The sequence below is a fragment of the Miscanthus floridulus genome, chromosome 19 (assembly GCF_019320115.1).
Source record: "Miscanthus floridulus cultivar M001 chromosome 19, ASM1932011v1, whole genome shotgun sequence".
NCBI lineage: Eukaryota > Viridiplantae > Streptophyta > Magnoliopsida > Poales > Poaceae > Miscanthus > Miscanthus floridulus.
Window position 1 is genome coordinate 48,961,501 of NC_089598.1, and position 24,425 is coordinate 48,985,925.

Below are 24,425 nucleotides of genomic sequence, written 5' to 3' on the forward strand. Positions count from 1 at the left end.
TGCGTACCCTTATTACCTCATTTAATTTTGCAAAATGTCCACGAGAAAGTGAATACGTATCGAGTCAACAATCGCAGCCTGCTGCTACAGGCTACATGAACGTATTCAATTGGGTGAAATTTTTGCATTTTGGTCCCTTTTTAAAATATTTTTTACAAAAAGACCCCTGCCAAAACTTTTGCTACAAATAGACCATTTTTAAGCGTCTTAGGAAATCACGCCGAGGTATGAAGGTCGGCGTCGACTGACACGACGCTGAGTCCTTGCCACGTCACCGACAACTCTAGGGCTAGCGCATAGGGCCCAGTACGTCGGTGTCGTGTCAGCCAACGCCACAGGCCTAACTTCTGCGCGGTGGGGAGTCACGCTGAGCTCTTGGCACCATCCGGCGCATGGCCCAGGTGGCCCAACAATGCTTCGTGGGCCAAGAGGTCGGCGTGTGATCAGCTGATGCCAAGACGCTAACCTTGGTGCGGCCTGACTCAACGCCGAGGTTCGGTTAGTTGAGGCCACGCCGCGGCCCCCTTCTTCCACCTCCCTCCATTCAGAACCAACAGGTGGCCATTTCCCACTCCCTCTCTCTTCCCATGAACCCTAAATCCTAAATCCAACTCTTGGGAGGCTAGATCGAGGGTTTTGATGTTTTGCCAAGGTACTCCTCTTTCCCCTCTTTCATTTCATCCATTTAGATTCGGTTGTTTGTGTTTTTTTTTAAACTTGGCATTATAGGTTTGGTTCATGTTCATGTCATTCATGCAATGTATGGTGGTTCAAATGATTGAATGACCCAAATGTATGGTTGTTGTTGTTGTTGTTGTATATGTTCTGGTTTATAATCATTGAGTTAAATTTTGTGTTTGTTGGGATTCAAATTTGCTTAGGGTTTGTAATGAAAAGCTTATTTGGGAGGTATGGTGATTTAGTGTTAGTAGCTTTACATTCATTGCAAGGTACTTTGGATTGATTTTTTTCTACGTAATGTTAGGATGTCAAGGCGTGGTAAAGCTCGTATTCCAAGGTAATCCCAATGTTTATTCAGTATTTGTGCAACAAATAGAAAACCCTAGGTTTAGGTTTGGTTCTCCGTTAATATGACTAAATTCTTTCAATTGTAGCTATGGTCGCCAGAGGGCAAATCCCTACGACCTAAAGCCTCTCCCTAAAGGCGTTCCTCGACCCATGTGCTTTTGTGGTGATCCTTGCAAGGTAGACATCTCTAAAGATGAGGAAACAAATAGACAGAGGTACTGGATGTGTCCCAATTATGCATGGGAACCTACAAAGCAACAGCGCCGTGCATCGATTGTGAGGAATTTTTATTGTGTGTTAATTAATTTTCTTGTGATATTAAGTATTGCTTATTTATTTGTTTTGTAACAATTTGTTTTTCTTGCAGGCCGTTTCACCACTGTGTGACTTTGAGCAGTGGATTGACACTGAGATCAAGGAGTCAGACAAGCAGCATCTAGAAGGCCTGAAGGAGTGGGATGCGGAGGTTAAGGAGAGGTTTGAGCAGAGACATAGACAGGAGGCTATAGAAAAGGAGCATAAGGAAGAGGAGGAAAGGAGGCGTGTTGCTGCGTACAGGGCAGAGAGGGAGAAGAAGCTTGAGCATGTGCGCCGAGCGAAGGCAGCGATGGAGGAGAATCCCGATGCCCAAAGGAAGGGAAAGTGGCCTCATTGCACTCAGTAGGTATTTGGTTTATTCATGAGCGATGTCGTGTAGCCCTGGACTTTTTTTACTATATTGTAATGCACTCTACTTTTATTTCAGATGAACTTATTCCTTGGACTTTTTTTTATTATGTTGTAATGCACTATGCTTTTATTTCAGATGGTCTTATGCCCTGTACTTCGTTAACTATCCTAGGACTGTAGTGCTACTGTTTGTAGCACTGAAAAGGCTACTTGTGCTATTGCAGTCACTGAAAGGGCTACAAGTACTGTTGCAGTCAATGAAAAGTCTATTTGAAAACTCACTGAAAAGCCTAGATTCATTTACTGTTGTATCCGTATACGCAATGAATTAATATCAGAGTGATGTACTGCATTAGGTGAAGTGACAAAACACAGGTGTAGCCTTTTCAGATGAAATGACCAGTCATGGTTGTAGGCTTTTCAGATGAAGCATCTAGCCTTTGCAGATTCAATAAATGAGTACGCACACAAGTTTTTTGTCAAGTAGCATTCATGGTGAACCTACCTTCATCTCTATATATAGTGCTCCATGTCTTGCTCCACATCCACAAAACTTGTTTTCTGGTTTAGTTTTAGCAAATGTCGAGCGGAGGTTCCTCGAGTGGAAAGGGTTTCGACGAAGGGAGAGGAAAGGGGGTGAGGAAGGGACCTCTAATTGTGTGGGAGGGTTCTCTGGGTCCTGATTCTTTTGAAGAACCAATAGAGGAATTTCCTTTGGAGAGGAAGAGTGACTTCACCCGTGAGAGACCTCTTAGATCATACGACAAGCGCATTGAAGATTGGCCAAAATGCCGCCACGGTTTGGATTGCGTTGTGCAGATGTACAATGACTGTGATGGTGGAGGCCATCATTTCTTTAGATGCCTGCGAGGATTTGTATTTCCTTTGAACTCTCTCCTTTTTTAGATTTGCATTTGGTTTGTAGTAGTACTTATTGGTAGATGGGTTTTCATGATTCAAGCTGTCTAGATAACTGTGGCTTCACTAGATGGGTCGACCCTCCTCCTATCTATCCCCATCAACAGTACATCACATATCTACAGGGACGCATCTTTGACCTAGAGTATGGCCCTAGAAGTGGTAACAGGGACAAGTCGGACGACGACAATAGCAATGATGCAGAGGAGGCACTATGCAATAATCCGTACTGCCAGTGCCCGTACCATAAGAAGCATGGGCCTCCTTCTCCACCGCCACCGCCACTGCCGCCGTCAACTGGAGGATACTATGGGGAAGGCGCAACTCAGTTCAATATGTGGGAGCATTATTAGGACCAACCTTTGTTAGTCAATCCGAATGTGGAATGCTTGTATGAGTTGTTCTTTTCAATCTCCTAAGGCATGCTAGGTTTAGTTTGCAACATGCCATTATTAGTTTTCATGTGAGTGTGTAATTGTAGTACCTTTGCAATGTCTGTATCACTTGTTTCTTTCAATCCCCTAAGGCATGCTAGGTTTAGTTTGCGACATGCCATTGTTAGTTTTGATGTGAGTGTAATCATTGTGCATTCGTTATTTCATAAATTGCAGTTTACCTATCTCTAAGTTTCATGTACTATGGTTGATTCCCAAACTGAAAAAAAGATTTGACTCTCTCTAAAAATAGGGGATTGAAATCGAACCAACCTTCGGTTTTTCCTGTAGGAACAAACATAAATATAGCATGTCTACTCTTATTAGTATAACTCGTGTTAGTAGAAGAGGAATCATTGAGAAAGATTTTTCATTTGAATCATGCAAATAGGATTTCAACCTATACCAAAGGTTTAGAAGACCTCTGTCTTTAATACTTTATTCTTTCTTTTTTATGATTTATAGGCTCGGCGTCAAGTTGGACGACGCCGAGGTAGATGACCATGGCGTTGATTCGGCCCACGCCAACCCTAGGGTTTGGCTCGGCCGTTTACGTGTTGGGCTGAGGCTCGGCGTCGAGTCGGCCCACGCCAACCCTAGGGTTTGGATCACCACGGCCCACGCCAGGTTTGGGCCGAACCTCAGCGCTGAGTCAGCCCATGCCGAGATCGGACAGCTAGGCGTCAAGTCGAGCCACCCTGACATTTGGGCCACGGGCATCGTCGGGTCAGCCCACACGCCTACCTCAGCATTTACTATTTTCACGCCGAGATTAACGGCTCGGCATCAATTTACGGAATGCCGAGCTTGGGCACCTCATCGCTTCGAGGTAAAGGATTCCAGTATGCACCAGGGGTAGTCAACGCTGAGGTGCCCACCCTCGGCTTGTGTTCAATTGACGCCGAGCTCCTGGGTTCACCAAAAAACAATGAACTGAGCATACACATAACACATAATACATAGAATACATGACAGAATACATGAGCATATAGAATTTCACATAACAAATGACCACACCGACATACACATTCATTCAACATCCATAAATACATAAGGTCCAACACATTCAACATCCAACATAGTCCAACACATTCAACATCCATACATAGTCCATACATATGCTTCATCAATCATCCAACATAGTCCAAACATAGTACAAGGTCCATACATAGTGCATTACATAAGGTCCAATGCATACATAGTCCATGCACAAAACAAGCATATGAAGTCTTTGGATCTTTTAGCTCGCTCCTTGTCTAATGCTCCATCATTTTATCCTTGTCTCTCTTTTTTCCTACAGTAGTCCATTTTCACAACTTTTAGCGGATATTGAGCTAAGTTAGAAACCATTAATGAGACTACCTTCACATAGCTATTTGGTGTTTGCTAAAATCTGAGCCAAGTATCATGATTACCATATCAAAAGATGTACCTTAACGTGGACGGCGAGCATAATGCTTTCCCCTCCCAAACGGATAGGTACCTGTAGTGTACCTGTCCACTGGTCTGAGCGTCCTCTGTGGATGTCCAGAACTGGAGGGGCCTTGAGTTTCTTGGGGTGCATCTTCAAGCTAGGACATACCAATCTCATCATCATCTTCTCCCTAGTGTTCTCCTTCATCAATCATAAGGACCATGTCTTTGACCACCCTGTGCACTAGTTGCTGCACCATGTGAAGAAGAAGTCCCGCCAACATGTGCACCATGTGAAGATTAAGTCCCTCCAACATGTGTAGTAGAAGGTCCAGCACCAAGCTGTTGTGGGACTGCCACATCCGGGGCACGTCTACATCCAAGGCGTGCAGCTACCTTTCGGAGGCGATGCATGGCACGCTGCATTTGAAAGCACTATTAGTAAGTGGGGTTGGTCGCAAAACTATATAAAGATGTAACATCAACTAAATGATAGGAGACTACCTGAATGTGCCATCGTAACATGGAGGCATCATCAGGATCGCCCACAGGAATCATCAATGCCCTTCCTTGCTCAGCCACTGTCCTCATTATCTCTGTGCTCTATGCAACAAAAACAAGAATTTAAGTCTCCATCACAGTAAAGACCTCAGATATGGAAATAGTTGTATCACTTATAGTTCTGGCTAACGCAGGGGCAATCTCAACTTGCCTACCTTCTCAGGTAGCTTGGTCATATGGGTTGTTGCCCTCATCCTCGCTCGCAATGTCAGCACCGTCTTGCTCTGTCCAAGCGGGCCTCAATTGAAGCCTTGTTCATTGACCCAAGCCAAACAAGGTAATCATCGAATGCCTTGTCACGATGGACGGCATGGATGCCCATGTTGTTCTACTCCATCAACCATCCACTCATTAATGTAGCGCTGGTGCTCCAGCTGCCAGTTGGTGATCTTCTTCTTTTTTTGTCTACTGAACCTGCAAATTTTACACCATAGCGGCAATATGAAGGCCTACTCAATGATTCATTCATGTGAAATGAACAAAATATTGCATGTTACGTACTTGTGGAGCTGCCAACCGATGGAGAAATCCTCGAGCGAAGAAGGCTGCAGCCTACCAAACTGCCGTGCTACACGGTGAGGGAGATGGTACTCCACTGTATAGAAACAAATAAGGGGGTCCTCATCGTCTAGACGTCCTCGTCTACCATGCACAAGGAGCTCAAGTTGAGATCCATGACTTGCCTCCGCCGATATGGGCATCATTCAACCTGTACACAACGTCGTCATCAACTAGTCGATGCTCAATTTGTGCACATATCCTCGATTAGGCCAAAAGGGTGGGAAACTTACATGCTGTGGCAAAAGGGTGTCCAGCTCGTTGGTGAAGCTGATGTACGCGTGGCGTGACACGTGGTAAGTTCTGTGGGCTCGCACGTAGAGGTGTGCCACGGTAGGGGCAAACAACTGTGTCTCCTTGAGGAAACCAAGGTTGTGGGGGATCAAGCTAATGTGGTCTCCCAACTGGAAGCCTCTCCCACATCCAAATCTACAAAAAAGAGTGGAAACTTGCATGTTAATCACTTTTGTTAAGAAAAAACATTGAATTGTAGTGGAAACTTGTACAACTTTGCTTTATTACCTGCAACAGTGTGATGCACCCTAACATTGTAGCGTGCGTGCCTCTAGGACAGCGGCAAGCCTCACAAAGCTGATGGTATAGGAAGGCAAGTATAGCCGAGCCCCAACTCCTATTGCCGGCATCCTCCTAGTTCCAAAGGCACGGGATGTACATCCAGGACGCCGTGTCTCCAGTGCCATCAGGGAAGAGAACCGTACCAAACATGTGCAGGACGTAGGCCCAACAGTAGTATGTCACGGTCTGGGCGTCTACGTTGGGTGGGGCACTCCTGAAACTGCTGACGAAGCCACCTCAGGGACACCCCACTGCTGCGCCGTTTCTTGCTAGCCTCAACTGCCGCTAGGGGACGTCCCAAGAAGTGCTCAACCCGCTGCTGCCATCCTTCAGACTCTGTGTCTCCTGTCACTAGGAATCCTCAGATTTTGACTCTAAGGATCATGGCAACGTCCTCGAGAGTGACCGTCATCTCCCCGCACGGTAGGTGAAAGTTGTGTGTCTCTGGACACCACCGATCTATCAACGCCGTCAGCGCTGCTGGGTTGAAAGGTGGCATGCCTCGACGACAAACACGAGCAACGGTAGCAAGGTTCACCAGCTTTAGGAGGGGCTCGTCCCGACCACCATCATGGCCACCGTTTCCACCTTGACGGTTGTCTGATGGGTCATTGTTGCGTGAGCCACGTTGGTTGGGTGGCTATAAGCGACTTGAGTACTGGTGGCTATGGCTTGATTCGACTAAGACGGATGGAGCCTGGGCTTGATTTACAATCTCTGTGGTCTGGGCCATAGCAGCCGTCAGGTAAGCTTGTATGTCATCGCGAACTGCCTATGTTTCCGGGGTGTTGGGTAGTCGTTGCATTGTCGCCATAGCAACAGCTACGTTGGCGCTTGGAGTCCTGAAGACCTGCTTGTCCCCCACCCTGTCAAAAGCATTGTTAAGGTTGCATGGCTAGACCCTTATGCATCGGGCCTCCTCTTCTGCCTCGGCTTCAATTTGTCGGCGATTAAACCAGTCAATATTGCGTGCTTCGCATGCTAGCCTTTCTTGTTCTGTTTTGCTGACCGCCGGCGGTTTGTCATTACTGATGACATTGATCAAGTCTCCTCACCTTGGTAGGAAGGACAGGAATTGTGGGATTCCCGGGGCATGGTCTGGGCTATCCAGATCGTATTCAACGCCTTCATCGTCATGATGCTGGAGCTCGGTGTGAACGGGGGCATTAGATGCGATGCTGGACGAGGAGCTTGAGCCACCCTCTTGAACTATGTGGACTGATCCTTCTTGATAATCCTCAATTCGGACCATGTTGACAAAGTTGCATAGGCCGTAGTGCTAGACCTGGTGGTTTTCCATCGAGGCTTCATACTCGGAGAGCCAGAGACCCATCGCAGGGGCTGGCCGGCGACGGACGAAGCACCCTTCAGGAGTAGATGTGACCACGAGATCCGTACCGAGTCATGCAAGACGACTGACCCGAGCTGGTCAGGTAGATCTATTATGGGTCGTAGTTACCTGCTCATTAGGTTGACTTTGAATCGAACTTACCAGAGCCAGGGTTTCGGCAAGTTTGGTGCTGACCCGATCGATGGAGTCGAGCAAGTCGGTGTTGTCGATTTGCCTCCTTTTGTAGCGAGGAAGCGGACGACGGGTTGTCGGCGTGGCTGAAGATGACACTGGCGTGGTTGGAGCCAGATCCACCATGGTCGGAGCCAGATCTGCCATGGTCAGAGCCAGATCCACCATGGTCAGAGCCAGATCCTCCGTGGTCGGAGCTGTAGCCGATGCAGGTGAAGCAGTGGTCAGCGCAGATTGAACCTGCACCTCCTCTGGGGTCATGGCGATGAAGTCATCGAAGCCGGTGGTCCAGGTGATCTGGCTGATGGTGAACGTGAGGCCGTTTGGCGTAGCCATGGAACCAGGGATGATGACCATCTTGTTCGCCTAGAGAGCAGTACACATACCCCCTACCTGGCACGCCACTGTCGATGAAATATGGTCGACAATCTACCTAGGGGTATGCCCAAGGTAGTAGATTATCGGCAGACAGATGCGCAAGCAACAAACAAGATGGTAACGCAAGACAGACACAAGGTTTTATCCAGGTTTGGCCACCATAAAGGCGTAATACCTACGTCCTGCGTCTGATTGTATTGTTGTATGTCAATGAGAGATGTTTTTTAGAGGGGTCCCCTGCCCGCCTTATATAGTCCGGGGGGCAGAGTTACAGATCTGGAAACTAATCCTAGCCAGTTACAATTGCCATAGGTGGCCGGATAAGGATTCCTATTCTAACCGACCAGGATCTTGCTTGATCTCCAAATCCGCCTTGACTCCTTGCGCGGGATTCCGAACAGGTTGGCTAGGCCGCGCGTCGTCTTCTAGTGGACCAAACCCCCTGATCTGGGCCGGCCCAAACCTAGTCGTAAGGGTATAGGGGTTAATACCCCCACAGTGTGCCTCTGTTCTCGGGATGGAAGAGAGGAGGAAGGAGAGGACGGTTGTAGCCCTTTGTGTTATAGGCTTATCACCATCGGTTCTTGGCTAGAACCGACAGTGATAGAGCCCAATCACTGTCGGCTCTTGGCTTAAACTGGCAGTGATGAGTAGCCGCCAAAACACTGCCGGTTCAAGCCACAAACCGGCAGTGATGTGGTCCTTCACTGTCGGTTTTAGCCCAGCCCCAATCATTTTTTTTCATTTTCAAGCTCATAACCGACAGTGAAGGTACATCACTGCCTGTTCTCACAAATCCGGCAGTGATGATGCCGGTAGTGATGATGCAAATCTGGCGTAGTGGATGAAAAGCTTAATGTCTATGGGTGTGTTCGCTGGTCTGAAACTTGGCTGAAACTGGCTGGTTTTGTGAGAGAAAACACTGTTTGGCTGGTTTTGATAAACAGTGAAATGAGTGGGCAACCAACCTGGTCTGATTTTTTCAGACCAGCTAACACGCCCTATGAGGTGTTCCCAGAATAGGTTGGAACATCAAACTAAAAATTTTTTTAAGTCTCTCTCGCTACGCATCAAATTAATATTTGTGATGCGTACCCTTATTACCTCATTTAATTTTGCAAAATGTCCACGAGAAAGTGAATACGTATCGAGTCAACAATCGCAGCCTGCTGCTACAGGCTACATGAACGTATTCAATTGGGTGAAATTTTTGCATTTTGGTCCCTTTTTAAAATATTTTTTACAAAAAGACCCCTGCCAAAACTTTTGCTACAAATAGACCATTTTTAAGCGTCTTAGGAAATCACGCCGAGGTATGAAGGTCGGCGTCGACTGACACGACGCTGAGTCCTTGCCACGTCACCGACAACTCTAGGGCTAGCGCATAGGGCCCAGTACGTCGGTGTCGTGTCAGCCAACGCCACAGGCCTAACTTCTGCGCGGTGGGGAGTCACGCTGAGCTCTTGGCACCATCCGGCGCATGGCCCAGGTGGCCCAACAATGCTTCGTGGGCCAAGAGGTCGGCGTGTGATCAGCTGATGCCAAGACGCTAACCTTGGTGCGGCCTGACTCAACGCCGAGGTTCGGTTAGTTGAGGCCACGCCGCGGCCCCCTTCTTCCACCTCCCTCCATTCAGAACCAACAGGTGGCCATTTCCCACTCCCTCTCTCTTCCCATGAACCCTAAATCCTAAATCCAACTCTTGGGAGGCTAGATCGAGGGTTTTGATGTTTTGCCAAGGTACTCCTCTTTCCCCTCTTTCATTTCATCCATTTAGATTCGGTTGTTTGTGTTTTTTTTTAAACTTGGCATTATAGGTTTGGTTCATGTTCATGTCATTCATGCAATGTATGGTGGTTCAAATGATTGAATGACCCAAATGTATGGTTGTTGTTGTTGTTGTTGTATATGTTCTGGTTTATAATCATTGAGTTAAATTTTGTGTTTGTTGGGATTCAAATTTGCTTAGGGTTTGTAATGAAAAGCTTATTTGGGAGGTATGGTGATTTAGTGTTAGTAGCTTTACATTCATTGCAAGGTACTTTGGATTGATTTTTTTCTACGTAATGTTAGGATGTCAAGGCGTGGTAAAGCTCGTATTCCAAGGTAATCCCAATGTTTATTCAGTATTTGTGCAACAAATAGAAAACCCTAGGTTTAGGTTTGGTTCTCCGTTAATATGACTAAATTCTTTCAATTGTAGCTATGGTCGCCAGAGGGCAAATCCCTACGACCTAAAGCCTCTCCCTAAAGGCGTTCCTCGACCCATGTGCTTTTGTGGTGATCCTTGCAAGGTAGACATCTCTAAAGATGAGGAAACAAATAGACAGAGGTACTGGATGTGTCCCAATTATGCATGGGAACCTACAAAGCAACAGCGCCGTGCATCGATTGTGAGGAATTTTTATTGTGTGTTAATTAATTTTCTTGTGATATTAAGTATTGCTTATTTATTTGTTTTGTAACAATTTGTTTTTCTTGCAGGCCGTTTCACCACTGTGTGACTTTGAGCAGTGGATTGACACTGAGATCAAGGAGTCAGACAAGCAGCATCTAGAAGGCCTGAAGGAGTGGGATGCGGAGGTTAAGGAGAGGTTTGAGCAGAGACATAGACAGGAGGCTATAGAAAAGGAGCATAAGGAAGAGGAGGAAAGGAGGCGTGTTGCTGCGTACAGGGCAGAGAGGGAGAAGAAGCTTGAGCATGTGCGCCGAGCGAAGGCAGCGATGGAGGAGAATCCCGATGCCCAAAGGAAGGGAAAGTGGCCTCATTGCACTCAGTAGGTATTTGGTTTATTCATGAGCGATGTCGTGTAGCCCTGGACTTTTTTTACTATATTGTAATGCACTCTACTTTTATTTCAGATGAACTTATTCCTTGGACTTTTTTTTATTATGTTGTAATGCACTATGCTTTTATTTCAGATGGTCTTATGCCCTGTACTTCGTTAACTATCCTAGGACTGTAGTGCTACTGTTTGTAGCACTGAAAAGGCTACTTGTGCTATTGCAGTCACTGAAAGGGCTACAAGTACTGTTGCAGTCAATGAAAAGTCTATTTGAAAACTCACTGAAAAGCCTAGATTCATTTACTGTTGTATCCGTATACGCAATGAATTAATATCAGAGTGATGTACTGCATTAGGTGAAGTGACAAAACACAGGTGTAGCCTTTTCAGATGAAATGACCAGTCATGGTTGTAGGCTTTTCAGATGAAGCATCTAGCCTTTGCAGATTCAATAAATGAGTACGCACACAAGTTTTTTGTCAAGTAGCATTCATGGTGAACCTACCTTCATCTCTATATATAGTGCTCCATGTCTTGCTCCACATCCACAAAACTTGTTTTCTGGTTTAGTTTTAGCAAATGTCGAGCGGAGGTTCCTCGAGTGGAAAGGGTTTCGACGAAGGGAGAGGAAAGGGGGTGAGGAAGGGACCTCTAATTGTGTGGGAGGGTTCTCTGGGTCCTGATTCTTTTGAAGAACCAATAGAGGAATTTCCTTTGGAGAGGAAGAGTGACTTCACCCGTGAGAGACCTCTTAGATCATACGACAAGCGCATTGAAGATTGGCCAAAATGCCGCCACGGTTTGGATTGCGTTGTGCAGATGTACAATGACTGTGATGGTGGAGGCCATCATTTCTTTAGATGCCTGCGAGGATTTGTATTTCCTTTGAACTCTCTCCTTTTTTAGATTTGCATTTGGTTTGTAGTAGTACTTATTGGTAGATGGGTTTTCATGATTCAAGCTGTCTAGATAACTGTGGCTTCACTAGATGGGTCGACCCTCCTCCTATCTATCCCCATCAACAGTACATCACATATCTACAGGGACGCATCTTTGACCTAGAGTATGGCCCTAGAAGTGGTAACAGGGACAAGTCGGACGACGACAATAGCAATGATGCAGAGGAGGCACTATGCAATAATCCGTACTGCCAGTGCCCGTACCATAAGAAGCATGGGCCTCCTTCTCCACCGCCACCGCCACTGCCGCCGTCAACTGGAGGATACTATGGGGAAGGCGCAACTCAGTTCAATATGTGGGAGCATTATTAGGACCAACCTTTGTTAGTCAATCCGAATGTGGAATGCTTGTATGAGTTGTTCTTTTCAATCTCCTAAGGCATGCTAGGTTTAGTTTGCAACATGCCATTATTAGTTTTCATGTGAGTGTGTAATTGTAGTACCTTTGCAATGTCTGTATCACTTGTTTCTTTCAATCCCCTAAGGCATGCTAGGTTTAGTTTGCGACATGCCATTGTTAGTTTTGATGTGAGTGTAATCATTGTGCATTCGTTATTTCATAAATTGCAGTTTACCTATCTCTAAGTTTCATGTACTATGGTTGATTCCCAAACTGAAAAAAAGATTTGACTCTCTCTAAAAATAGGGGATTGAAATCGAACCAACCTTCGGTTTTTCCTGTAGGAACAAACATAAATATAGCATGTCTACTCTTATTAGTATAACTCGTGTTAGTAGAAGAGGAATCATTGAGAAAGATTTTTCATTTGAATCATGCAAATAGGATTTCAACCTATACCAAAGGTTTAGAAGACCTCTGTCTTTAATACTTTATTCTTTCTTTTTTATGATTTATAGGCTCGGCGTCAAGTTGGACGACGCCGAGGTAGATGACCATGGCGTTGATTCGGCCCACGCCAACCCTAGGGTTTGGCTCGGCCGTTTACGTGTTGGGCTGAGGCTCGGCGTCGAGTCGGCCCACGCCAACCCTAGGGTTTGGATCACCACGGCCCACGCCAGGTTTGGGCCGAACCTCAGCGCTGAGTCAGCCCATGCCGAGATCGGACAGCTAGGCGTCAAGTCGAGCCACCCTGACATTTGGGCCACGGGCATCGTCGGGTCAGCCCACACGCCTACCTCAGCATTTACTATTTTCACGCCGAGATTAACGGCTCGGCATCAATTTACGGAATGCCGAGCTTGGGCACCTCATCGCTTCGAGGTAAAGGATTCCAGTATGCACCAGGGGTAGTCAACGCTGAGGTGCCCACCCTCGGCTTGTGTTCAATTGACGCCGAGCTCCTGGGTTCACCAAAAAACAATGAACTGAGCATACACATAACACATAATACATAGAATACATGACAGAATACATGAGCATATAGAATTTCACATAACAAATGACCACACCGACATACACATTCATTCAACATCCATAAATACATAAGGTCCAACACATTCAACATCCAACATAGTCCAACACATTCAACATCCATACATAGTCCATACATATGCTTCATCAATCATCCAACATAGTCCAAACATAGTACAAGGTCCATACATAGTGCATTACATAAGGTCCAATGCATACATAGTCCATGCACAAAACAAGCATATGAAGTCTTTGGATCTTTTAGCTCGCTCCTTGTCTAATGCTCCATCATTTTATCCTTGTCTCTCTTTTTTCCTACAGTAGTCCATTTTCACAACTTTTAGCGGATATTGAGCTAAGTTAGAAACCATTAATGAGACTACCTTCACATAGCTATTTGGTGTTTGCTAAAATCTGAGCCAAGTATCATGATTACCATATCAAAAGATGTACCTTAACGTGGACGGCGAGCATAATGCTTTCCCCTCCCAAACGGATAGGTACCTGTAGTGTACCTGTCCACTGGTCTGAGCGTCCTCTGTGGATGTCCAGAACTGGAGGGGCCTTGAGTTTCTTGGGGTGCATCTTCAAGCTAGGACATACCAATCTCATCATCATCTTCTCCCTAGTGTTCTCCTTCATCATCATAAGGACCATGTCTTTGACCACCCTGTGCACTAGTTGCTGCACCATGTGAAGAAGAAGTCCCGCCAACATGTGCACCATGTGAAGATTAAGTCCCTCCAACATGTGTAGTAGAAGGTCCAGCACCAAGCTGTTGTGGGACTGCCACATCCGGGGCACGTCTACATCCAAGGCGTGCAGCTACCTTTCGGAGGCGATGCATGGCACGCTGCATTTTGAAAGCACTATTAGTAAGTGGGGTTGGTCGCAAAACTATATAAAGATGTAACATCAACTAAATGATAGGAGACTACCTGAATGTGCCATCGTAACATGGAGGCATCATCAGGATCGCCCACAGGAATCATCAATGCCCTTCCTTGCTCAGCCACTGTCCTCATTATCTCTGTGCTCTATGCAACAAAAACAAGAATTTAAGTCTCCATCACAGTAAAGACCTCAGATATGGAAATAGTTGTATCACTTATAGTTCTGGCTAACGCAGGGGCAATCTCAACTTGCCTACCTTCTCAGGTAGCTTGGTCATATGGGTTGTTGCCCTCATCCTCGCTCGCAATGTCAGCACCGTCTTGCTCTGTCCAAGCGGGCCTCAATTGAAGCCTTGTTCATTGACCAAGCCAAACAAGGTAATCATCGAATGCCTTGTCACGATGGACGGCATGGATGCCCATGTTGTTCTACTCCATCAACATCCACTCATTAATGTAGCGCTGGTGCTCCAGCTGCCAGTTGGTGATCTTCTTCTTTTTTTGTCTACTGAACCTGCAAATTTTACACCATAGCGGCAATATGAAGGCCTACTCAATGATTCATTCATGTGAAATGAACAAAATATTGCATGTTACGTACTTGTGGAGCTGCCAACCGATGGAGAAATCCTCGAGCGAAGAAGGCTGCAGCCTACCAAACTGCCGTGCTACACGGTGAGGGAGATGGTACTCCACTGTATAGAAACAAATAAGGGGGTCCTCATCGTCTAGACGTCCTCGTCTACCATGCACAAGGAGCTCAAGTTGAGATCCATGACTTGCCTCCGCCGATATGGGCATCATTCAACCTGTACACAACGTCGTCATCAACTAGTCGATGCTCAATTTGTGCACATATCCTCGATTAGGCCAAAAGGGTGGGAAACTTACATGCTGTGGCAAAAGGGTGTCCAGCTCGTTGGTGAAGCTGATGTACGCGTGGCGTGACACGTGGTAAGTTCTGTGGGCTCGCACGTAGAGGTGTGCCACGGTAGGGGCAACAACTGTGTCTCCTTGAGGAAACCAAGGTTGTGGGGGATCAAGCTAATGTGGTCTCCCAACTGGAAGCCTCTCCCACATCCAAATCTACAAAAAAGAGTGGAAACTTGCATGTTAATCACTTTTGTTAAGAAAAAACATTGAATTGTAGTGGAAACTTGTACAACTTTGCTTTATTACCTGCAACAGTGTGATGCACCCTAACATTGTAGCGTGCGTGCCTCTAGGACAGCGGCAAGCCTCACAAAGCTGATGGTATAGGAAGGCAAGTATAGCCGAGCCCCAACTCCTATTGCCGGCATCCTCCTAGTTCCAAAGGCACGGGATGTACATCCAGGACGCCGTGTCTCCAGTGCCATCAGGGAAGAGAACCGTACCAAACATGTGCAGGACGTAGGCCCAACAGTAGTATGTCACGGTCTGGGCGTCTACGTTGGGTGGGCACTCCTGAAACTGCTGACGAAGCCACCTCAGGGACACCCCACTGCTGCGCCGTTTCTTGCTAGCCTCAACTGCCGCTAGGGGACGTCCCAAGAAGTGCTCAACCCGCTGCTGCCATCCTTCAGACTCTGTGTCTCCTGTCACTAGGAATCCTCAGATTTTGACTCTAAGGATCATGGCAACGTCCTCGAGAGTGACCGTCATCTCCCCGCACGGTAGGTGAAAGTTGTGTGTCTCTGGACACCACCGATCTATCAACGCCGTCAGCGCTGCTGGGTTGAAAGGTGGCATGCCTCGACGACAAACACGAGCAACGGTAGCAAGGTTCACCAGCTTTAGGAGGGGCGTGTACCTCTCGTCGTAGACCATGGTTGTAGAGGCCTCATGTGTCATTGGCCTCAGCACATTCAAAACCTGCAAAAAAAAGACAAGCATGAAAAAGTATTAGTTCATGTCACTTTATAAAGAGCATGGACTATATAGCAAAAGATGAACAATGCACTGTTTCATACGAATTATTGAATATACCTCTCCGTTCTCGATCCTCCGAGATCGGTGGTGCTCATCGAACCTTGGATCAAGAAGGGGGAACCGATCCATCCTACAACATAAGGAATGCCAAAGCATTAGTATAAGTTAAAGCATGTATATGTGGTACGAAGTAACATAATAATAAAAAAACAAAAGTAAACCAATGCACTATTACACAAAGCAATTCAAGTAGCTAGCTTGGTGGATACCTGTTGTCTAAGTAGTTCAGGACATTTTCTCTTATTGTGGCCCGTCTTATGGCAACCAGAGCAATGGCTCTTTTGGGTGTCCTCTACAAAATGTGTCCGAACCTTACTCATGGTTGATCTACCTTTCATGGCTCGGTCCATGTCCATCCTGAATCGCTTCCACCGCCTAGGTCCTCTACTCTTCCAGAGTAAACCAAGATCAGCCACATACTTGGGGCCATCATAAGTAGGCCATTGACTCTCGTCAAGAAATGGCTCGAACTGAGGATTCCAGATGCTCATTAGGTTCCTCAAAGAGAACTCTGCGGCCATACGGGGAGGGACCTCAGCGTCAACACGTCTAAGGTGACAGGCTGTAATCATGTGGGACCAAGGCCTATGGTATATGGTCGGTTTTCCACACGTACACTTGTTCTCATTGATCACTAATTTATGTTTTCGAGCACCCCGGTCTTCACCACCAATGTTAGTACCACCACCCTCTAGAATCTCATATCCATGGTTGATCGGATCAAAACATGAACCCTTCTGTCGTTTAGACTTTTTCTTTGAGAAAGCTAGTTCCTGAGATGCTAAAAGTGGCCAAGCTTTGCCTACTGTCCATAGAGACCTCGCATGCTTCTTCCTCAAAACGAACCAAGCATTCAACTTGTAGAAGGTGAATGAGGCAATAGCAGTCACAGGCAAACCACAACAACCTCTTAGAAGGTTATTGAACATCTCTGCCATGTTACTAGTCATGAAGCCCCATCTCCAACCTCCGGTGTCATATGCAAGTGACCACTTATCCTTCGACGCCATCAACTCGCTCAAGAATTGCCTGCCATCAACATACTTGTGTGACAAGTATTTCTTCTTCAAACAAAGGACCATAACCTATGTGAGCGGGGAAGATGGGCATGCTTCGAAGTTATCATTTCCTAAGCCGGACTCCTTACTTACTACTAAATCCAAATATCGCACTTCTGAGGCTAATACAACTGCCTTGTAATCATTCCATTCAGACTCGCTTGTAATTTTGAGCAACCGCTTGATCCGAGGACCCTTCGACAACCCAACATCTATGACACCTTCAAACTGAACATGCACGTCTCCTTCATTCCAGCCTAACTTAACCTTCACTCGCTCCACTAACTGGGTCAAAGATGGTGTTTTAGAAAAAATCAACAACTCCTCACACATGTCCAGAAATTCCAAACTATCATCTCTTGTCCTAACAATACGGCCTCCATGATGAAACCTCACTAATTTATCCATCTACAACCATCACACAACAAGTAGTGTCACATATCAATATATCATGCAAGTTTCAATCCAATAAGTAGAAACTAAAATATATCATTTCATCTTTTTCAACCCCAACAACATAATCATTTCTAGTCATAAAAAATTGAAATCTAATGACCAACAAATAACTAAAATACATACTAACCCTAATGACCAACAAATAACTAACCCTAATGACACCTACAATAAACAAAAAACCCTAATGACCAAAATAACTAGAAACCAAACTAACCTAACATGTTCAGCATATAAAATAGTTAAACAACAATGCACTCAATCAACCTAAGCCATACATTTTGCAAATGCAAATACACATATACCAAAACACCATACACCCATGATTCCACATTGTAACACTCGGTTTTAAGGACAAAGCCAAATGCACACCATATGTGGGCCCTGGAAATCAAACCTCACATATGGCTACAAATGAAGGGGCAGTATCAATTCAGAATGCTTAATATATAGCGAACTTAGCAAAAGAGATAACCTTAGAAAACAATCACCGGATAGACAACTCTGATCTTTGGGTGCAGACTTCACTCCACTAGATTCAACTGACTGGTTGATCACAAGCCTAACTCCTTTAGACTCTAGCAAACTGATATCCCGCCTGAGGTGTGGGGGAAATTGCAAGGGTGAGTCCATGTCGAACTCAGCAAATATAACAACAAGGTAGTGTATTCCATAACCACATGATCAATGAACATGAATAATCAATATCTTAAACAATTAACATAAATGATCATCTTAACAAGTAAAAGTCATTATCCCTTATGTAAGTGTTCCAAGGCCGCTCGTATCCGTGAGCATGGCTAGTATACCAGTTTATTAAACTCTACGCAGAGGTGTACACTTTCACTGTGAGTCATGATTCTCATATGCCCGGGTTAGCTAGACCCAAAACACAGAGAACCATATAAAGCCACCCAAGGGCTCGTCTAACCGGCCAGGGCCGCAGGGTCATCAGATATAGGAACCCCCCCTTCCAAAAAATAAAGTAAAAGGCCGCTTCCAAAGCTAGGCTCAACAGGACAGAGGCTATCCTATACCCAACTCGCAGACCTCTAACCAGCTAGAAAAGGGTTTCTCAAGCGACTAGAGCCAGAACCATATAGCCCTCATAGCTGTACGTTAAATCCCAGATAATCAGTTACAAGACAAGTCCTTATATTGCTAAAAAGTCATCTTGTTTATGTTTATAGCATATTCATTAATCAAGTTTCAAGATCATGGTCACAGAAAGAAAACCCAAGCTATACTTGCCTTAAACACCGATCCTTCAGTAAGCTTTAATCTTCAACGTTTTCTTCTTCTTCTTCTTGATCTCCAACTTCTTATAGATCACCAACGCAAAACTCACTGACTAGACAAGACCAAAAAGCACCACACAAGCACCCAAACAAGCATGCATAGCAAACATAGTAGATTAGAACAATACACCAATCAATTGAAAAGGTTTTAAATCTAATCTACATGTTACTACGATCACACAGACGCGAAAGACACACTAATCAGACCTATGGTGAAACGAAAACGTCTATCGATATGCTTTATTTATTTTAATGATTATAAAACATGTATAAGATATCTCAGAGAAATATCTAAATTGAGTTAAGTCATTTTATACTTGAGTTATTAGATTTAGAAAACTAAGATAAACTATTCATATCTTAATTATAGTTATTTTGATATCATTTATGCAAATTAAATTTTGACTTACAAAGATATAATAACAAGTGAGAGTATATATTCAAAACATATATAGCACGTATAAGCCCTTGCATTTATTATTTTTAAAAGGAAAACCAAAATGATGTAAGCATTACATTAGTTTAGGATTTATCAATGGAATAATTAATAATGTATTAAGGAGCGGATGTGCATGTATTATTTAATCAAAATAAACTTTAACTTTGCAAAAGTAAAATGCACGTGAGAGCATCTAACAAGTTTAATATATGCAAGGTGTGTTTAAACTAATCAAACTATAATTTAGGAATACATTTATATTAATAATTAATCATATGAATATCATTTACTAAATACTGAAGTGTAACATATATATATATATATATATATATATATATATATATATTGCTTTTAAGTTAGAAAACTAATTGGTTGTAGGTTAATCAGATTAATATTTAACTTATAAATTTTCAAGACGTGAGACATGTTAAACATCGCTGCTAACACGTACCACACATTACGATGAAACTCGCGCAATCAAATCGAAATCAAAAACCTAAATCGACTTTAATTAATCAGCGATTAATTAATTATAGACACAATTAATATTTTAATAAAATAAATTCATAAACATGTGATATAAAAACTAATAACTCTACTGCGTAGATCCCGATGACAAGAAACTAACGCAATTTGAACCACCTAAAACGGAATTAAAACAGATAAACTATTGCTAATCTCGTATGGTGGCAAAACTATAAATAAGCACATCTTCTACCTTGTCTTCTTCATCGGGCTGTAGCAGATCGTAGTCTCCATGGCCAAGTCCAAGGGGGCTCGCTGTCCAGGGAGCTGCAGTGGGCCAGCCGGGCGACCAGAAAGCGGCGGGGCGGCGCCGACCACGTCGGTATGGACGCGGCAGGAGCCCTAGCCCACACGGCATGGCCGGCGGCGGCAGCCTACCCTGCTTGCTCGGAGCAGGAGGCGCGGAAGGGACCTGGGGCATGGCAGCACGGCCCCGAGGCGACCGCGGGGTCAGGCGTGGCTCCAGGCGCAGGGCTTCGGAATGGGGTGACGCGGCCAAGGGCTAGGACGGCCGGAACGAAGGAGCTTCGTGGGCGTCAATGGAGTTTGCCGGAATACCTCGCTGGGAAACAAAGATACGAAGAGAATACGATCAATAGATGATGGATGGATGCAAAGAAGGACATTACGGCATAGAGAACGACGAGATCTACCTCGTGGTGGTGACGGTTTTCGCTGGAGACGTCCGAGGTGGCCGGAAAAGCTCGCCGAAGGTTCGCCGGAAACCTAGCTGTGGAGAACTTCGGCGTCCGATCTGCGGGGCTACGAGTGGTGGCTCGAAAAACAGGTTGTACTTCTGGAATCCTCGCATTGAGGGCTACGCCGACATATATATATACGCAGGGTTTGGATATTTTGGAAATCCGAGATATTTTAGTAAATATTGATTTTCGGAATTAAAATAATTACAGAAAATCAGGAATTACTATTTAGGCTCCGAAAAATACTAGAAAAAATTCCTAGGGATAGATGGAAGAATAAGGAACACAACCAAAGTGGTTTAGCTCCCGAAAAAGACTTTTGCATTGATCGAGGAAAAAGATAAAGCTCCAAGAAATATGAATTTAATCTCGAAAAAGGTCGGAAAGATTCCTGAAAAAGAGAGGCATCGTCCTAACGTGTCTTAAAACCTTTTCCAAGCCTTTAGATTTTAAAAACAAGGCATCTTATCTAACTTTTGTTTTTGCAAATTTTCAAATTCTTTTTAAACCACTACTTGAAAGCAATATTTTAAAGATTGAGATTTGAATTTATTTTCCAAACCACTCGTCACAAAAGTATCAATGCAACGGCATGTATGCGCAAACATGTTGTTACCCTTACGTTGGATTTTAATTTAAAGAAAATTTTCTTTTACCTATGTTTTTATGAGCACAAAACAATTAACAGAAATCATTTTACTCTTTTTAGAAAGTAGCTAATTTTAGGGTGTTACAATTCTACCCCCCTTAAGATGAATCTCGTCCTCGAGATTCGGAAGATGGTGATCAAAGACACTAGAATACACACTGCCATTGGATCTTCTTCACTTTCTCGAGTAGTTCCACCGTCTTGACAAAGATTCCTCTTGACTTTGCACACCTGTTAACTTTTACTCCAAATAGCATACTCGCTGATCCCAAGATGTTGATAGGCCCTCTAATTAACTCTCAAGTATCCACAAACCAACTCTCTGGTACTCTTCCAATTGTTAGGCCTCTTCTCTTTTCCTTTTTAACAACCTCAATGAACTATTGCAGCTGGGTGCTAGCTTATTCTTCACACTGACACTCCATATGCTTCTCACAAAGACCACTTTGGAATCCATTGGGTGACAAACTCCTGTCCTCACTAATTCCAAAATGTAACACAATACTTCTCAACATGTCTTGCTAGATTTTTTTTAGTCCAAGATATCAAATCGACTACTTCATACATCCATATTCCAATTGATCCTCATGTATTACTCTCTCTTGGTCCAAAATAGATTCCAACTTCAAAACACTATTAACTATATATATGCTCAGGTTGAATTGTGACTCTTAAACACAAAACTTAATCCATGGTGTCATCCAATCTTCTTAGCATAGCTCTTCCAATTTGCTAACGGCATTGGCAATGACTTTTATTTCTTCTAAAGATAACACATACTTCTAAACCAAAAACATTTGGTTAATTGAACCCAACACTGATGTCACAATCTCAAACCAACTTACTGAAAATGTCCCTTAGATTCTTATGATTCACGTAGATATCACTCTTCATGTCTAAGTAGATAATACCACTATGCTCCAAATGGATAACTCCAGATCTCATATGTCAAATAGCCCATCTCAAGCCTTCATAGTTCTCTTGATGCATAATTCACTGCTTTTCTTACATAGAGCACATCCATATCCTTGCCAACCGCTTTATAAAAGAAACTCTTGTGTTCAACACTATATTACCTCTAATGAACGTGTGATAGAATCTTACCATTCCGGGGAACTCTAAATCCCTCTTGCATACTTAAGCGGGTTCCAGCTCAACACATCTCTCTTGAGCGATTGTCCGTATAATTCTATCATTAGAGACATCCCACAACCAAAAAGAGAACTCCATCCAAACTAAACTCACTTAAGTTGTCAAAGAACTAACTGTAGAGGAATCCAATCATCATATTTTCGTATGCCATCAGTGCCAACTTGTCCTAAGTTGAAGATTGAACTCCCAAGTGATGATAGCTTGAAGCGAAGACCAATCCTGACAAAATATTTGAGCTCCTAGTAGATGATCCAACCTGTTAACAATCTTGAACAAAGATCCTTGTGTCTGATAGTGATTCCTCAACCATAGGAATAACCGATACTTCCAAGTGAAGCTCTAGATTGTATGAGACCTCCATCTTGCGATTCCTTTATGCCTTGGCTACCCCTCTTAAGAAAAGATCAAGTAGGGGCACCAAAGGATAGCTTGAATCTTCTTCTAAGTGAGTTAACTTATCAGGATGACCTTTGATAACCAAGAGGAACTCATGTGTATAGGTAGGAACAAGTAACCTTAGTTTATCCGTGAGTAGAAAAATAGCAGTGCAGTAAAACTACTATAATTCCAGTTCTGTAAATCCAATAATGTCGTACTTTACACCATTGGAAATCTCATTAAATCCTTTATAACTTTCATGTAGAAGACTTCTCCAGATTTTACAGCTAAGTTGGTCAAACACAGCACACAACAAAAACTGTCCCAGATTACCGACTGCACAGAAACTTCGGCTTGTGATGTTTATATCTCCCAAAATATATTAGCTATGATAGTGATTCCAGAGGCATATGAAAGATACAGAGGTCTAGTTGTATCCAAAAAAAATTCCACAAACTTTGCACCAACCAAAATTGAGTTATGACTAGAATACCACAGACTGCTCTAGATTTCTGACAGCACAGATACATCCTCTTATGATTTTCATAACTTCATAACCATAATAGCTATCAGGGTGATTCTTGAGGTCAGAGAAACATGTTGAAGTCTAGTATTCTCTAAAAGTTTACCATGATTTTTGATTGCCCGAAAACAGAGATATAAACCAAAGATGACAGGTTGCTCCAGAAAGATAGGATAGGAAAACAGGAGAAAACCAAAACCCAACTATCTATTCATTAATCCTTATGTCTTATGCCTATAAACTAAATGAATTTGTGGAAAATCCCACAAAATCATTGCACTCATTACAAAGATTCAAAACAAAACATAATCATAATGACAAGCCAACAAGCAATTAAGGTGCACAATTCAATCATTGACTTAAACTTGCGATACTATCGTCTTCTTCATATTATGGGTAAAGATCCTATAGCTTAACTTCAAATTGCGCGAGAAGGTGGTAAGACAAGATTCTAAAAGCATATCAAAGCAAGGAGTAGATGGGAACAAAAAGCTTTTAAAGAAGCATCAAGGAGGGGACGGATATCAAGGGTAAGAATGTAGTAGGGAAGAAAATATCAAGGTTTATAGAACAATGATTTTTGCTGTAACTTGTAAACCTTAGAACGACCAGTTTCTACTAGGCTTGCGTCCTACAGTCAGCATTGCTCTGATACCACTTGTAACACCCGGTTTTAAGGACAAAGCCGAATGCACACCATATGTGGGCCCTGGTAATCAAACCTCACATATGGCTACAAATGAAGGGGCAGTATCAATTCAGAATGTTTAATATATAGCGAACTTAGCAAAAGAGATAACCTTAGAAAACAATCACCGGATAGACAACTCTGATCTCTGGGTGCAGACTTCACTCCACTGGATCCAACTGACTGGTTGATCACAAGCCTAACTCCTTCATACTCTAGCAAACTGATATCCCGCCTGAGGTGTGGGGGAAATTGCAAGGGTGAGTCCATGTCGAACTCAGCAAATATAACAACAAGGTAGTGTATTCCATAACCACATGATCAATGAACATGAATAATCAATATCTTAAACAATTAACATAAATGATCATCTTAACAAGTAAAAGTCATCATCCCTTATGTAAGTGTTCCAAGGCCGCTCGTATCCATGAGCATGGCTAGTATACCAGTTTATTAAACTCTGCGCAGAGGTGTACACTTTCACTGTGAGTCATGATTCTCATATGCCCGGGTTAGCTAGAC

At 43.9% G+C, this 24,425-nt stretch overlaps 3 long non-coding RNA genes across 4 annotated transcripts; all 3 read right to left on the bottom strand.

The window, feature by feature from the left end:
- Positions 1–4,695: 4,695 nt before the first annotated feature.
- Positions 4,696–5,281, bottom strand: LOC136527432 (uncharacterized). Its single transcript, XR_010776791.1, has 3 exons — positions 5,180–5,281; positions 4,968–5,066; positions 4,696–4,883 (listed from the first exon to the last, which is right to left on the bottom strand). It is a non-coding gene; the product is annotated as an uncharacterized lncRNA (long non-coding RNA).
- Positions 5,282–5,365: 84 nt separating this feature from the next.
- Positions 5,366–5,917, bottom strand: LOC136526962 (uncharacterized). The gene is made up of 3 exons (XR_010776641.1): positions 5,816–5,917; positions 5,526–5,733; positions 5,366–5,438 (listed from the first exon to the last, which is right to left on the bottom strand). It is a non-coding gene; the product is annotated as an uncharacterized lncRNA (long non-coding RNA).
- Positions 5,918–13,261: 7,344 nt separating this feature from the next.
- Positions 13,262–24,098, bottom strand: LOC136529234 (uncharacterized). Of its 2 annotated transcripts, none has more exons than XR_010777233.1 (9): positions 24,016–24,098; positions 16,037–16,109; positions 15,248–15,922; positions 14,960–15,154; positions 14,670–14,877; positions 14,326–14,582; positions 14,114–14,212; positions 13,629–14,028; positions 13,262–13,490 (listed from the first exon to the last, which is right to left on the bottom strand). It is a non-coding gene; the product is annotated as an uncharacterized lncRNA (long non-coding RNA). The 2 variants fall into 2 exon arrangements; XR_010777232.1 differs by lacking the exon at positions 24,016–24,098 and adding an exon at positions 18,026–18,144.
- Positions 24,099–24,425: the final 327 nt, after the last annotated feature.